The 11,616-nt window shown below is 35.8% G+C and overlaps 2 pseudogenes; one reads left to right on the top strand and one right to left on the bottom strand.

The window, feature by feature from the left end:
- Positions 1-3,946: 3,946 nt before the first annotated feature.
- LOC120216233 overlaps positions 3,947-11,616 on the top strand; it is a 30,000-nt pseudogene continuing 22,330 nt past the window's right edge.
- On the bottom strand, positions 3,984-6,811 carry LOC120216167 (annotated as a pseudogene).

The raw sequence follows: 11,616 nt of genomic DNA, 5'->3' as shown, positions 1-11,616 counted from the left end.
GATAGTGTAAATGTTTTAGATCTTCATGATCGTTTCCTTCATCTTATGATCTCTTGGTGGTTTCGACCATCCGGAGGTAAATACTCTACCCTTCGTGCTTTAGATCTTTGGTGGCTACAGTGTATCCAAACCAAAACAAAAATTAACCTTCCTGAAATTATTTTTGCCGAGATTGTTGAGACCGTAAACCTTGCTCCTAATAAGAAACATTGTTCTTCTCTTGTTTACGGTTGTATTCTTAGTAATCTCTTTTCTAAAGCCGGTCTTAGAGTTGGTCTTGATGCTGCCTTTCCACTCAAAAATCAAATTAATCTCCTTTCCTTAACTCGATCAGGATGGACAAAGGATTCGAAAACCGGTGAATGGGTTCGATCCACTGAACAAACTCTGGGAGCTAGCTCTTCACGAGCACCTCTAGCATATTCTGACGATGAAGATGTACCGGAGCAGCCTGCAGAGCAAGTACAACAAATTGATCAAATGCCTCCTTATTTTCAATCTTTTATGCAGACATTTGATTTCCGATATGCATCCATGGATTCGCGCTTTACTTCTATTGAGACCCATTTATCCACTATGGGAGCTCAACAATTGGAAATTCTCAGGGAGATGCGTGCGAATAATGAAGCAACAAACGCTCGTATTGATGCACTCTCACATGAAATGGCAACTATGCGCGCTCATTTCTCTCCTCCCGATCCTCCTACGGATGCTTGAACTTCGCTTTGCTTTAAATGTTTGGATTGAACTTAGGTTTAAAGATCTTTGAATTGTTAAAACATTTTGAATACTTTTGGATTGTTTTACTTTGGTTGTTGGATGTTTTATGAATGTTTGAACTTTTGTTTATTTATTATTGCATCAATAGATATATATGACCAATTTCCATTACATATTTATGAATATTGATTATGGAACTAATGGCTAATCTTTCTCTTGATTTTGATCTTAGCAGCTTAAGCTTTATCTAATTAAAATCAATTGACAAAAACTTGTTTTTTATAAAAAAAAATTAGTCTTCTTTTTGATTTAACAAAAAGGGGGAGAAAATATTAAAGTGTTTTTTAAAGGGGAGAAGTGTTAGAGTAAGGGGGAGTAATTTTCAATCTTGATTTTCAAAAATAATTTTCAATTAGAAAATCTAAAAAAAATACTAAAATGTTTTGTTATATCAAAAAGGGGAGATTGTTGAAAACATTTTGATGTTTCGATATAACAAATTAAGTGTTAATGAATTTTAAGATTTTATATTGAAAATTAAAATATATATTCGATTAACTTTTTCGAATATCAAAAATATTACTCCGAGTTTTCAAATGTCTTTTTCAATCCTTACTCAAGTGTAAAATTAAGTTTCAATCTTAAAACAATTTTGAAACAATTTTTACAAAGTATTTTGAGCCATATTCGAGCCAAAAATAAGTTTTATTTAGTATGGTATCGATACCCCCATAAGGGTACCGATACCCCTATGAACATTTTGGTTCCGAGAAATAACAGAATGCTCGGATGGTACCGATACCCCCTATAGGGTATCGATACCCCCTATAGGGTACCGATACCCCTATGAACATTTTGGTTCCGAGAAATAACAGAATGCTCGGATGGTACCGATACCCCCTAGTAGGTATCGATACCCCCATGATATGGTATCGATACCCCCTACTTAGGTACCGATACCCTCAGGCATTTAACGGTCGAAATATTTGAATTTTACACTACAGGTACCGATACCTTATGAATGAGTACTGATTTTCCCCATGCTCCAAGCAGAAATATTTATTGTTTTCACACTTAAACGGCTACAATAACTTCATTAATGATCCCCAACGTTCAGAAGTGATTCAAGGTGTATTTAAGCAAGCTTAGAAGCCATTGATCAAAAACAAGAAACATCAAGCAACTAAAATCAAGAGAGAATCAAAGAGAAAGCATCAAACATCAAGTTTGAGCATTTCAAGCCTATCTTTCATTCAATATTCATTTTGTTTTCAGGAACACTTATTGTGCTCAATTGTATTCATTCTTGAGTGTTCTTTTCTTTGTTCTAGAATTGTGCAAACAATCTACCTTGTGAGGATTTCCTTGTAAGTTTGCAAATTTGTATTGTTCTCTTTGGGAGAGAGTGTTCTCAAGAATTTGGGGTATAATTCTTGAGGGTTTGTAAGGTCACTCTTTGTCCTCAAAAGAAAGACAAATTAGTGAATTTGTGGAAAATCCTTAGTGTGGATAGCTAAGGTAGTGGACGTAAACTTTGGTTGAGAAAGTCGAACCACTCTAAATCGCTGTGCAAATTTCTTTCAATTTTCTGCAAAAGCTTCCACCAAAATTTTAATTGCCAATTCACCCCCATCTTGGCCATATTCGTCAATCGATTAACTCAACAACAACTAATAAACTATTCTTTAATATAACTTTAACTATTCTTTAATATAATGTTAACTAATAAACTATTTTTTAATATAACTTAAACTAATAAATGATTTTTAATTATAATTTATTACTAAAAAACTAATTAACTAATTTTTTTATATAATATAAATTCAACAAACAAATATAACTTAACTATTTAACTAACACAAACTAATTACATATTTTTTTATATATAACTAAAGACTAACAAACTAACTAATTATTTTTATTAATATGTAACTATCAAACATACTAATTAAATAATTTTTTATTTCTATATGATATAACTTAAACTAACAATAATATAACTTAAACTACCAAACTAATTAACTAATTTTTTGTTTTAACCTAATTTATAATAATAAACTAATTAACTAATAATTTATAACAATAAACTAATTTAAATAATTATTCTTTTATATAACTTAAACTAATTAACTAATTAATTTTATATAATATAAATTCAACAACCAAAATATAACTTAAATATTTAACTAACTACAAACTAATTAAAAATTAGACTAACTAACACACTAATTAATTATGTTTTTAATATATAACCATCAAACAAACTAATTAAATAATTTTATATTTATGTATGATATAACTTAAACTAACAATAATATAACCATCAAACAAACTAATTAAATAATTTTATATTTATGTATGATATAACTTAAACTAACAATAATATAACCATCAAGCAAACTATTTAATTAAAATTTTGTTTTACCTTAAACTAACTAACTAATTAACTAAAATGTTGTAAACCCTTAAACCATAAACTAACAAACTAATAATTTAAAATAAAAAACTAATTTAAATAATTAAAAACCTTACCTCGATGTTGTGCTCTCCCTTTCTTATTCTTCTTCCTCTTTTCCCTTGCTCTCTTCTCCCTTTCTTTCTTTTATGTTTCACCCATTAACCCCCCATCCAATATATAATACAACCACCCCCATTTAATTCAATTATTCACCTTTGCATGGGCCATTCACGTGAGCTAAAGGACTGCAATAATGCAGCAATAAGGGCTACAATAATGCAGCAATAAGTGCTGCAATAATGCAGTAATAAGTGCTGCAATAATGCAGCTGAATTCACGCTGCATGAGAGCAGAGGTTTGCCGAGAGCAGACCACGTGAACAAAGCTTGGCGACCTATCCCATGCCCCGTGCATGGCCCATGCATAGCACCAAAGCAGAGCAACAGCCGGGCAGAGTAGCAGAATCACGAGAACGTTGGACGCCGGGCTTGCATGGCGACCTATAAGGACGCCGGGCGTGCATGGCGACCTATGTTGGTTCGTCTGGATGCTGCCACGTCGTACGTCACCCGGATGGCATGGCGACCTATGGCCATCACTGTAGAATTTACCCCATTTGAGCAATTAATCTAAGCACTGCATTATCTCGTGAAATAAAAACTTCGAGAGCATTATCTCGTTGATTTTGTCGATATCCAGGATTGAAGAAATCATCTACTACTCTTATCCACAGGTATCAGTTGTTATTCAAACTCAATTGCTTTCTTCTGTTGTACAAGATGTACAAACTTGTTCATCGCTCAAGTCAATCGTTGTTCAAAACACGCTTGAGGAGATCCATCCCTTCCGCCGATATACTCCTCCTCTTACACGACCTCGAGATTTCAATATTCGGAGGTGGATTCAGAGAGAAGCAGGCGACAACGACGGTAAGATTGTCGCACGTGTTGCGTTGCAACGCCTCCTTCACAAGTGCTCTCCAGCACCTCTCCGGATCATTGTGCTGCATCAGCTCCTTCCGCACCATTTTCAACGCGCATTGGCTACTCATCACATCCGAAAGCCCATCACACCCCATTATCAGAAACTCATCTTCATCCGTCAGCAATATTTCTTCCATCTTCGGCTCGCAGCTTAAGGGACTCTTTGAACCTTAGCACCCTTGATATGCCAGTCTCCTAGAGCACGTGCTACAGAAAGCACGCCGTTCAGGTATCCATCGTATATCACACCGCCCAGTTTCTCGATTCTTAGCCTTTACGATGTACAGTTGGGTTTGTTGTCTTTGGATAGCTCGATTGCCCTACCTCGTTTCCCCAGTACAGGTCAGGAATCGCTGGCGTTAATGACCAGGGTTTCAAATGACGGCCACGATCGTGTTTTCCGTCATTTTAGGTTTACCGTGATTGTGGTCGTCGCGAGCACTATTGCACCCATCACGGGAGCTATTAGGCACTATTGCGGGTGTAGCGGGTAATTTGGACGGCGGCAAAACCATTATTTCGCAGGCGTTATCACGTTTTCGGGCCATGATTTGAAGCCCTGTTAACGACGATCATGGTCTTGAAACGAAAAGAATCACAGGTGAATATGTCTGTATTAGTGATTCAAATAGCAGACCGAAATGTTATCGCGGGCGCTAATTAGCGCTAGCGCCGCCGTTCGAAACCGAGATTGATAAAATTAACAGTGGGTGGCGGATTCACGCTAATAGCGGCCCGTTGAGCCCGAAATTTAACGGGTAATGATAAATAGTGCCGATAACATGACGTTATTACCGTTTTCAACCGCTACAGTGAAAAAAAACAAAGGAGATATCAGTAAGAGAAGAAATGAAGGACAAAAAGCATGAAGCGTTTAAGAATCAAAATCCTAAACTTAAAATAAGGAAGAGAAAATTAAAGAATAAAAAGAAAATTTAATTGTCACTCATACCCTAAAACCAAATTTTAAACAAGAAGGAAAAGAAACACGGTCAGAAACAAAAATAAATATTAAAACAATAAAGAAAAAAAGGAAGAAATTGAAGAAAAGAAGGCTTACCTCCGATCCTTGTCATTTCTGGGTGATCAAAGCAATGAACAACTTATTCTAATAGTGGGGAGTTTTCATTCAGTGAAATGGCCAACATATATGAAAAGGGGCTTGATCCGAAAATGAACAATGGAGTTCGGAGGGCAAGAATGAAGAACCCGAAAGATTTGCGACTGATTTGGAAATTTGGGATGTTTATAATTGATACCAAGGCTGGATTTGTACTTAGGAGACCAAACAAAATCTGTTTATGCGTTTTAAATTTAGTATGGTGGTCGGAAACGTCCAACATGGTGCTTGTTGTGACGGGCGGAGGTGAAAATGGGTTTATAAAAAGATGTTATAATAATTATTGGGGTAATTATAGATTTTTTACCTTTTAGTTTTCCAAATATCTAATTTAGTCCCTAATTTTCATGTTTAGTTGTTTAGTTATATTTAATTTAGTCATTTTGTGTTATTTAAATTTATTTAAATTTCACACTTTTATTTTAATTATATTTAATTGTGGCTTAAAGAAAGTTGTGTGAAATTATTATGTTTTAGGATAAGTTATGTGAAATTTTAAAAAAATTACGACCGCAACACCCGCGGTGACCCGATAGCATCCGTTATGTTTGCAACCGCGATAAAAGCAACGCGACCACGAACGCTATTTAAATCTCTGGTCTGTACCAACGTCGAACCGCACAATAATCAACGTAGCATTTGGTTTCTTACTTTTCCAAAATGAGAGAAGTCAAAGCCGTGGTGCCGGAGGAACTATCAAGAGTTTTAGCATCCGCAAGTGCATGATCGGCTTTCGTATATGCACTCCTGAGTGCCTTTTTAATGCCGGTCCCGAAATTTTTGTCTTCGATGATGAAGTTGAGAATGTTCTTTCGAGTAAAGGAAGCTGCATAGAGACTGCCACGTCCATCAAATACCTATAGGAAAAAGAGAGAGAAAGAACCCCATAACCCTAAGTTCTACATTAAACAGCAGAGTAAACTAACTATTTGGTCACTTACTTGTAACTTACTTTATGTTTTAGTCACTCAACTATTATTTTTTTCAAAGACATAATGAAAAAAAACACGTTCTTAATATTTGACTAAATAATCCTTTATGTTCTTATTCTTTTTTCGGAGTATTTTAACATTAACATTTCAGTTTGGGATAAAAATGTCCCCTTCGTATGGAAATTATTAATCAACAAACAAATGAAAAATAACGCTTCAAAATAAACGCTAAAATAATGAGATTTTTACCTTGAAATGAAATGTTAAGGGTCAAAATACTCCGAAAACAAATAATAAGGGCTAAACTGACTATTTATTAAACACAATGAGAATTTCCCCCCTAAAATCATACGTTGGAGACAAAATGCTAAAAAAAAAAAGATAATGTCCAAAATGAATATTTAGTCAAATGTTAAGGTTTTTTTGACAATATATGTTAGATTTTAGTCACTCATCATTAAAAAATGAACAGTGATGATGGTGTGGCATTATCTTATGATAACATCTAAGGATAATTGTTAATTTTTTTAGCATCGATTTTCTGCTGCTGATCTTATGTTTCCTTGGTCCTGATTACTTGTTCTACATCTTCCGTCATTAATTCTGTTGTTGGATTGTCTTTCCGCTGCTAATTGACTCGTTTCTTTTGTTCATTCAGACCTACTCTAATGAAGCAGCAATTCACCACGAATATAATAGTATGGCTTTTGGCGTCCATGATCATCTTCAATGCTCTTCCTGCAATTGGACGGAGCACAAACGTTACGGGAAGGCCAAAAGTTGTAAATATCGGTGCTATTTTTTCGATCAAACCTGCAAAAGTTGCAATCGATGCAGCCACAGACGATGTGAATTCACGCCCAGATATTCTTCAAGGAACTCAATTAAAGCTACAGTTGAAGGACTCCAATTACAGTGGATTCATGGCGTTAGTGGAAGGTACATCAAAATTAATAACTCTGAATATAATTTTAGAGATAACACAAAAAAGTTTTGATTTCTCCCCCGGTAAATCTCTTCATGGGGTGGAGAGAAATTCAACTTAACTTGGTTACGGGAGCCACTAACTATTCGTATAACTGAATCATTCAGCTAATTTTAATTATTTATCAAATTATAAATTCAACTTATGATATTCAATTTTTATTTTCATACAATTTTAATATCTATGATACTTATAATATAATTGGTCAATTTTTCATTATATTTAATAGTAACATTATACATATACACCCATAATTGAGGATTTTAAATCAATAATTTATCTCTTAGATAGTAAATGTAGAGCTCAAAATTTACTATCGTATTCGTGTAACAAGTATTCTTCAGTCTTAACTGATCTTATTCATCAACTATATTAATATATGATTAAAGTGTTCGTTATTATATTAATCGTGACTAAATTTATCAATAATTACTCTTTAAATTTAAGTGAATTCAATATTAACATTATAAAATAGAGTGAATAAATCAAACCCTTAAGTTTTGATTAAAAAAAATCAAATATATTTGTTTTTATCAAGCTAAGCTCATTATAAAGTAGTATTTATTCTAAATACTCTCAACCGTTTGACAATGAGCGCTCAATTACCCTGTTGTAATCAATGGTGCTCAAACCTATGACCTCTAAGAACAACAACAATTCTTTTTAACTACTGAAAAAAATTGGTTTGTGAAAACAATCAAATATATAATTCTTGAAATAAACAGAAAACAAATAAAATATAAGCTCCCACTTAAACTACGATATCTTCAAATGATATAATATGCATAAAACAAATATGTGCTACACACACATATATACTTGCTTTTTCACAACTAAGCGCTTAAGGTTGTCTCATTGCGTGCTATGAACTATGTTGTTATACTAGAATAAACTATAAGTGTTTGTTTCACATTTTTATGGAATATATCTCCTCCAACTAAGATGTAAACATAATTTTTTTTTCTTAGATTTTGTGTTATACTAACCAATAAAATTTAAATCAAAATAGTCTACGACCTCCAAATGATATGATCTCTAAAATAATAAATATAAAAATTAAAAACATACATAAATCTATTGTTTGAGATTATCCCATAAAATTTTTATTTTTTAAGAAAATATTTTTTCATTTTCGTAAAATTATATGATTTTTTAAGAAAATATATTTTTTTATTTTCAAAAATTATTTGACGAAGACGAAGGGAAATACAAGTCAATCCAATTTTTTATACCGACAATCTCTTCATATAATTGATTATTGAATCTGTTTTGAGTATCTATAATTTGACTTTGTATTAAATTATAAATATAACTTATATTATCTATGAATTATTTTCATGTTACTTTAATAATTATAACACTTAAAAAATAATAAATCATTTAATTTTATATCATATTTATTAATAATATCATATATATATATATATATATATATAATATAATATAATTAAGAATTTTAAGCCAGCACCACTGTCATTGTAATGGTTGTGATTTTATTATTATTATTAAGCGTAAAACATTGGCTATATTTTACAATTTCTTATTCATTTGTTGGGTATGTTAGCTTTAGTATTCATGGAGAAAGACAGTTGCCATAATTGGTCCCCAGTCATCAGTGACGGCTCATGCGTTTTCGCACATTGCCAATGTTGTGCAAGTCCCTCTGTTGTCATTCTCATCCACGGATCCCAACGTCACCATGTCAGTTCCCATTCTTTGTGAGGACTTCTCATAACGATTTATATCAGATGGCCGCCATTGCCGATATCATAGACCATTACGAGTGGAGAGAGGTGATAGCAATATACAAGGATGACGATCACGGCAGAAACGGAATTGCCGCATTGGCGGACCAAATCTCCGAAAGACTATGCCGGATCACCTACAGAGCGCCTTTAAGCCAAGATCCGACACCAGATGAAATCACTGATGTGCTTGTAAAGGTGGCTTTGAGGGAGTCCAGGATTCTTGTTGTACGTGTTACAGGTAGTTGGGGGCTCAGAGTGTTCAGTGTGGCTCCGTATCTAGGCATGCTGGGCAGTGGCTACGTTTGGATTGCTACTAGTTGGCTATCGACCGTCCTGTATACAGACTCTCCGCTATCACAATATGCTATGGATTCGATTCAAGGGGGTCGTTACGTTGCGGATGTACACGCCGGATTCGCAGCTTAAGAGGAGATTTGTTTCGAGGTGGAGCAACTTAACCCAAGGGAAACCGGTTGGACTCAACGCTTATAGTCTATATGTTTACGACACGGTATGGTTGCTAGCTCGTGCTATCGATGAATTCTTCAATCAGGGCGGAAACATTTCGTTTTTAAATGATTCTTTATCATCGGAGCTCCGTCTAGGAAGCTTGCATTTTGAAGCATTGGCCGTGTTTCAAGGAGGGAATTTGTTACTTGACAACATTTTGAACGTCAATATGAAGGGTGTCAGGGGATTTCAGGTTTACTAATGACCGGAATCTTATTAATCCTGAATTTGAACTTATCAATGTGATTGGTACCGGATATAGAAGAATCGGATTCTTGTCCAATCATTCCGGCCTAACGACCACACCTCCAGAAACCCTTTGGGAAAACCACTTAGCCGTTCTAGGGCTTCTAGCACGAGTCAAACCCTACAGGGTGTTGTTTGGCCTCGACAAACCACACAGAAACCCCGTGGATGTGTGTTTCCGAATAGTGGTAGATATTTGAATTTTGGAGTACCTAATCGCATTAGTTACCGGGAATTCGTCTCGGTAGAAGGCCCCGATTCAATTACAGGATACTGCATTGATGTATTCACTGCTGCTGCTGCTCTCAATATGTTGCCCTGTGCTGTACCATACAAATTAGTTCCCTTCGGGGACGGCCGTACCAATCTGAGTGGCACCGAGCTGGTGCGTCTGATCACAGCAGGTGTAAGTGCCATAAACCTTATCTTTTTAGGTGGTTGGTTAACTCCTTTCTGTTGTGATCATCAAATATTCTTCTCATTATGATTCAGAAGTTTGATGCTGCAATAGGTGACATTGCAATCGTCAGTAACAGAACAAAGATGGCAGATTTCACACAGCCGTATATCGAGTCCGGATTAGTCGTGGTGGCCTCGGTTTGGAGGAAGAACTCTAATGCTTTTGCCATCCTGAAGCCATTCACACGAAGGATGTGGGCAGTGACAGCCATCTTTTTCCTGTTGTTGGGAACAGTGAAGACACTAGTTTTTTTTCTTATTTGCTTATATTATTATTATTATTATTAAATAATTAATTAATACATTGCAGGCCCATAGGCCCATTTACAGACCCAACAGTGACTGGCCCAAACAGATGGCCCAAACCCACCAGAAACCCCTAAAACCCAACTAGGGTTTCCATCTAAGCCTCCAGCCACCTCCCCTTGTCAGCCGTTGGATCTAACTTAGATCCAATGGTCCAGATGATCCCAGCAACAAACCCTAGGGTATCATCACCCTAGGGCCACGCGGCCGTCGTCGCCGCCTCCAAGAGCATTCCAGCCGCCCCACGTCTACACCTCCACTGCCAGATGCCATGCCTCCACGCTGCTACCCTCGTCGAAGGCTCCAGAAGACCCAGATGGCCACCCACGTTGCTGCTCTAGGGGTGAGTCACCACATATTTCGGTGACTCACCGAGAAATCCCTTTGGGACCGGTCCAATGAGAGCCTCATCAAAGCTATAAAGCCTTGGCTCACCTGCAAACAAAGAGGGGAGAGAGGAAGATAACCAAGATACAGAGAAAGAGAACAACAGAAAAAAGGGAGGAGGAGAGAACGACCACGAAGCACAATCAACAACCAACTGAGAAAAGAGAAGAAAACTTACCCTGTTCGTCAGTTTCACCGTGAAAACCGAAGGTAATACCTACTGTTTTGTTTAGATTTACGGAAATCTAGAGGATTTTTAGCAAAAATCACTTTAGATCTAGATAAAGGAAAATATAAGCTGTAATTTGGGGGTGTTTTTGTAAAATTCGGCCACCGGAGACGGTGGCCGGCGGCGGAGCTAACGGCGGAGTGTGGCTGCCGGCTGGCGACCGGATTTCCTCCGGTGAGGGAACCTAGAGAGAAGCCAGAGAAAAATGCTTCTCTCTGTTTAGAGAGAAACTGAGAAAGAGAGAAATGAGGAAGTTGGCCCTTGGGGCCGGCTTAAATGGGTATAAATACCCTCATCAAAACGACGCCGTTTTGGTGAGGGTATATGCGTAATTTACACACATTGACAAACCCTTTCCGCAGCCATCATAACTTTGTAACTTTATATTTTGCTCACTAAATCAAATTTTAGATTTTTCTAATACGGCGCATGAATTTTAATTTCTTTATATTCTGGTCACTAATTTAATTATATATAAAACAACCTAATTAGTTATTATAATTTTAATAATTTATATTTTAGTCATGAATAAC

This window comes from Hibiscus syriacus, unplaced genomic scaffold (genome assembly GCF_006381635.1).
Source record: "Hibiscus syriacus cultivar Baekdansim isolate YM2019G1 unplaced genomic scaffold, ASM638163v2 tig00110159_pilon, whole genome shotgun sequence".
In the NCBI taxonomy this organism is placed as follows: domain Eukaryota; kingdom Viridiplantae; phylum Streptophyta; class Magnoliopsida; order Malvales; family Malvaceae; genus Hibiscus; species Hibiscus syriacus.
The sequence above is the reverse complement of the archived record's forward strand: the minus strand, read 5'-3'. Positions and strand labels throughout refer to the sequence as shown.